This window comes from Leucopleurus acutus (genome assembly GCF_964270905.1).
Source record: "Leucopleurus acutus genome assembly, chromosome: 14".
Lineage (NCBI taxonomy): Eukaryota > Metazoa > Chordata > Mammalia > Artiodactyla > Delphinidae > Leucopleurus > Leucopleurus acutus.
In genome coordinates this window covers 53349103-53355102 of record NC_139156.1, presented here as the reverse complement: position 1 = coordinate 53355102, position 6000 = coordinate 53349103, and positions in this window count along the sequence as shown.

Below are 6000 nucleotides of genomic sequence, written 5' to 3'. Positions count from 1 at the left end.
GTAAACTTGGCAGGTGTTATCGACTCCGCAGCCACCTACTACTCACTAGCCTTGTGGCCTTTAGCAAGTTACTTAAACCTCTCTGAGTCTTTTTTTTTGTAAACTTGGGATAAAAACACCCCAACACAGGGTTGTTTCAAGGATTAAATGGGTTGGGGTGGGTAAAGCGTTTTGACATAGGTCTAGATTACTTAGTGGGCACCCCCAAAACTACTGCTCATGCAATGATTGAAGAAATTTTATCTGTAACTACCAGTCCCCACCAGGCTTAGCTGCCTGGGTTACGTGAAATACAGCTCAAGTTCCCAGCCAGACTGAAATGAAAAGACCCACTTCCCTGTCCTTTCAGGAGCAAGGCTTAGATCTGTGGGGAGCTCAGCAGGCATCTGGGGTTCAAGGTCTGTTTGTTTGCTCTCTGTGTCATGGGGGTGGGGAGGGGGGAGAAGGGGTTTCTTCTTGCCTGGGGTGTGGATCCTGCCAGAAATCAACACAGCCTGAGAAGTCGTTCCTGAGGCCCCCAGAGGAAGCAGAGTGGTCCTCACCTGTTGAGGGGGCCAGGCCATCTGCAGAGGCTGCCCGAGGGAGCCAGCAGAGCGCCACAGCCTGTCTTCAAGGGCTCCAGGGGGGATGATCTGGGGGAGAACAGGGGTTAGAGGAGCTTGGATAGGAAAGAAGAAAGGGCCGGAATAGATGCTCTGAAACCAGCAAGATGACCTGTTTGGACAGGATGGGGAGGGTCTTGGCTGGGGAGACCCCATCTGGTCCCACTCATGGTAAGAACAACAGAGGCTCAGGGAAGTGCTGGGACCCACCCGAGGCCTCAGAGTGAGGCGCTGAGTCCAGGAGGTGGTCTGTGCATCTCCCACCTCTGACGAGTGAGGGTGTGCATCCCCGAAGCAGGGCAGCCTCAGCAGGACTGGAAGCACGTGTGTGTGTGTGTGTGTGTGTGTGTGTGTGTGTGTGTGTGTGAGTAAGACATGTGCATGGAGCCCTGCTGTGCTAGCCCAGGCCCCCAGGAGAAAATCTTTGTGTCTAAGACCATGTGGGTTTTATTCAGAGCCCCATGTCCCCGTACGCTCCAGCAGACGCGTTGAACTTGTCTTCTGTTCCTCCAACCCTAAATCCCAACCACACCCAGCCGGCTCCTCCCCGTCTCGCCGATCTCAGCTGAGGGCACCACCATCCACCCAGGGGCCAAATCCAGGAGTGTGGGTATCACCTGGGCTCTGAGGATGAAATCGGCTCCTCCACAGTCAACAGAACATCCGGTCACCTCTTCTAAAGGTTAAACCTTTTGTGTGCATTCGAATAACTGCATTTTGAAGTGAGCTTACTTCCCCTCTCTGCAGATCTCAAAACCATTCTTGGAAGCTGCAGGGGCTGGGGGTCTTTGTAGGATTCTCATATAAAAATGAATCTGTAATGATGTTCTAAGAAACTAGGGTGTGCGGCCCAGCCCCCAGCTGGTGAACTCCCCTCCTTCCTCCCTGCAACACAATTCTTACACCCGCAAAGTCGCATTTAAAGTTTTCGATTGTGTGTGGGTTTTTTTTTCCTACACCCCCATCCCCCCTTCCTCCACCCCAAGGCTGTGCCAGGATAGATGTCAGCCACTGGCCTTGGAGGTCGCAATACAGGTGAGGCTGGAACGGGCTCATCTAGGACCCATGTTTGTTCCTGCTGTTCCAAGTATCTGCTACTGAAGTGCGACAGTCAGACAGCCTCATAAAAAACCTACTGTGGGCAACACTGCTGGGCAGGGGGGTGGTATTTTTGACACGAGAGGAAACTGGACTTGCCTGGTGCCACACAGCTGGTGAGGGGCAGAGCTGGGTTTACAGCCCAGGATGTCTACTCCAAGGACTGTTCTCTCTCCCTCTGAGGATACTAACTCAAAAGACACAATCAGTGAGCACAGAAGCGGGCAGGTGTGTGGGGGGGACATGCACTGATGTGGCACAGTGTGAAGGCAGCACAGTGCTAGTGAAAGAGCCAGGAACCTGGGACTGTTTCCTCTGTAAAGTGGGCATAGTGATTCTTACACTGCAGCTTGGCTAAAAGTGCAGTGGTTCTCAATGTGTGGCTCCCTGGACCGGCAGCCACCGTGTCACCTGGGAACTTGTGAAACATGCAAATTCTTTAGTCCAACTCCAGGCCCGTGGAATCAAAAACTCGGGAAGGGAGCTCAGCAGTCTCTGTTTGAACCAGCCCTTTGATGATTTGAATGCAAGCTCAAGTTAGAGGACCATTGCATTAGAGTCAGGATAGACTAACCATTATAGCAAACGTCCCCTAAACTTTGATGGCTTTGAAAAATAAATGTCTTTTGCTTACATCACAGTCTCTGGTGGAAGACTGAGGGGCTGGGTTGGCAAACACTCTGCGCAGTCTTTCAGAGACCCAGATTCCCTCCATTTTGTGACTCCACCCTCTGGTAAGTCTTTGAAGTCTCTAGTCTAGTCAGCTGGTGGCTGGGGAAGAGGATGAAGATCCCAGGAGGGAGAATCTTAGGAAAGAGGCCTGGATGGCTTGCACATCACTTGTGCTCACGTTCTGTTGGCCACAACTCAGAAGCCATGTCAAACTACCAGGGCTGGAAAAGGCCTCGCTGTGTGTGCAGGAGGAAGAGGCGAGGCCAGGTATCGGAGGACACCAGTGGTCTGTGCCCCGAGACCCACAGCTTAGGGATGTGAAGAGTGGGACTGGAATCCCCCTCTGTAGGGAACTGAGGGCCCAGCCTGTGGATGGGTGTGTGGGATACCACGGGGCTAGAGATGTGGTCTGTGAGCAGATGAGGGGGCAGACGGCACACGAACTCCTGTCTGTGCCCTCCAGATGTGACCACTGGGGAGGTAAGGCACCGCTGCGTGGCCCCAGAAGGGCTGTCCAGCTCAGAACAAGAGTCCACGGGGTGGGAGTGGAGGATGGGAGGGCAGGAACCTGTTAGGGCTCAGTAAGACTTGGGTTTAAGTCCTGGAGCATTAGCAGCTGTTTGACCTTGACAATAAAATTGACCTTGGCAGGGGCTTCCCTGGTGGCGCAGTGGTTGAGAGTCCGCCTGCCGATGCAGGGGACACGGGTTCGTGCCCCGGTCCGGGAAGATCCCACATGCCGCAGAGCGGCTGGGCCCGTGAGCCATGGCTGCTGAGCCTGTGCGTCTGGAGTCTGTGCTCCGCAACGGGAGAGGCCACAGCAGTGAGAGGCCCGCGTACCGCAAAAAAAAAAAAAATTGACCTTGGGATAATAAAATTGCCTGCTTCATAATCTTGTTCTGAGAATTAAGTAAGCTAGGAGAAGAAAGCCCTTGGCACAGTGCCTGCTGCCTCACGGTGGGTGTGTAGGAAATATTAGCAGTAATCTCTGGTTGCTCTTCTGAGGAGGGCCTGGGGATGGGGGGCCCAGGGCTCACTGGAGTTCTCAGCTGCTTACAGGGCAAGGGCACTGCTTCTCCTCTCTACCGGGCAGGACAGCCTTGGGGCCTGCTGGGGCTGGGCTTGTGGTCTGGAGGTGACTCTGCAGCTGAGAGGGGCAGCGGGCAGGGCTGGCCGACTGTGTGGTCTTTAGTAGGTGCCAGGGGACCTGGGGAGGGCTGTGGGGGGGGGCTGCCAGCGTTGAAGCCTGTTTGCCGTCTGCAGCCTCAGAGTTTCCTCCTGCCCTTTGAGTTAATAAGAATCCGTCCTGGGCTGAGACTGAGTCAATCTGTTATACTTGTGCTGAGTGGCCTGGTTCCAGGGGAATTTGGACGGAGTAGAGTATTTTCTAATTAGCAGGACTGGGGCTCCTGGAGAGGTTTTGGGGGCAGGGGTGCAGGCGAGTATAGGTCATCTGTCTGCATCAGAGTGCCGGCTGATGGAGGGGGGGCGGCTGGCTCAATACTCCCTCCACCTGAGGACCCGGAGCTGCCTACTGCACCAGCTGTGTGCAGGCCAAAGGACTCAGCATCCTGTGAGCAGAGGACTGGCCTTCTCTGGAAACCTCCTTTTCTTTGCTGTGTCACTGGCTTCCCGGGGGAGGCGATGGAAGGGGTGCTGGGCAGCAAGGAGATGGGGTGGCTGCAATCAGAGAGAGATCGGGGCCCAGGAGGACCTCCTGTGGGAAATGGGCCAGCAGGAGGGGCCCTGAGAGAGGGCCTGGCCCAGGTCCTTAGTGTCACGTCCCGTCCACTTCCGCAGCATCCTTGGCAAGACAGTTGGAGGGCGAGCCAAGCCACTGCGGGGGTCAGGACACACCGGTTGCAATGACCTTAACTCAGACAAGGTTAAGCAGAAGGGGACTCCTATGACAGGGAGGGAGGGTGGGACAGTCACAGAGAGGAGAGGGGCATTGGGGGCTGGAACAGACTTCACACTGCCCAGTGTTTTCTTCTCTCCATCAGTGTCTCCGCCTCTCTTCAGCTTGGCCCATCTCCCCTACTACACACAGACCCTCACCCCTGTGGGGAGACGCAAGAGCCAGCAGCCCCAAGTTAGAACCGTAGCAGAAAATCAGCCGATTTCTGCCAGTGTTTGTGTATCAATCCCTGGCCCAGGGATTGTGCGGGACTCAGGACTTTTTCCTTTAAACCAGGAGTCTGGGGACACAGAATTAGCTACCGGCACCCACAACCCCTGCCTAATATATTGACTCACCAAGTTAGTGAGGAACCAGGTCCCATATGAAGGAGCAGGAAACAACTCCCACTGTTACCTACCGTGAGCCTGGCCAGATGATTCTGACAAAAGCCCTGTGCAGCACCCTGATTACTTGAGAAGCTCTGCCCAGGAGGTCAGACCTGGCTGGCTGCAACCCTGGGCTCTGAAGCTGAGCTCATAAACTCGTGTGTTCGTGCTCTTGTCTTTTTGTTTACAAATGTCAGCATTGGTGTCCTCACCCTGCACAGTACTCCGATCCCAGCAATTCCATGTTGGGGAAAGCCCCAAGCCCTCTCCCACGAACTCTGCTAATTCCTGGCACTCGTGCCTCTCTGCCTCCCACTCCTGTGTCCCTTAATGGTCCCCTTTATGTCCCTCATCTGTCCTGGCAGAATTGAATAAAGTTCACTTTTTTTCTTTTCTAAATAAGAAACCTCACAGCAAGCGTTTTGTGAGTTAAATCGTTTTGATAAAGACCTGGGGCAAGGTGGTCCACAGTCTCGGGTGTGTGGCTGTGCCCCTCGCTTCTTCCACTGCCATCTCTGGGCTCAGGAACCCTGATTTTCAGTCCCGTGTTACATGGAGTAACGCAGTTCACCCCAGCTTGGCCTCCCAAATGTCCATACCCAAACCTAGCATGGTTTGCAGAAGTTCACAGGCCTTTTCTTTTAATAGGACCTGCTTACTCTCCTTAGAAGGCAGTGAGGGTTAAAATACTCTTTTTCCTGATACGTAAAACTGGGACTATCCTACACACGCTTTCCCCCAAGTAATACATCATGAGTGCACTTTTATGCCAACGGATATTCTCAGCATTAATTCCAATGGCTGTATAGTAGAATCACAAGTGATAGGCAAGGATCTATTAACCCAACTCTGTTTATTGAACAAATATCCATTCTCCCCCACCCCATTATTATTATTATGTTTATTTTTGCGGTACGCGGGCCTCTCACTGTCGTGGCCTCTCCCGTTGTGGAGCACAGGCTCCGGACGCGCAGGCCCAGCAGCCACGGCTCACGGGCCCAGCCGCTCCGCGGCATGTGGGATCTTCCCGGACCGGGGCACGAACCCGCGTCCCCTGCATCGGCAGGCGGACTCTCAACCACTGCGCCACCAGGGAAGCCCCCACCCCATTATTAACTTTCTTTTGATCACATATGAAATAATTACATATGTATTTGGATCACTGTCTGGACTTTCTCACTTCAATCTACCTGTTTTTGTCAGAACCGAAATGTTTGTTTTAGAAGTCTGAATACTGGCAGTATGGAGTTCAATATTCCACAATATTTTCTAGGCTGTTCTCGTTCGTTCATTCTTTCAGTTAACTTGTGGATCATTTTATTGAGTTTCTCCTCCACGTCCC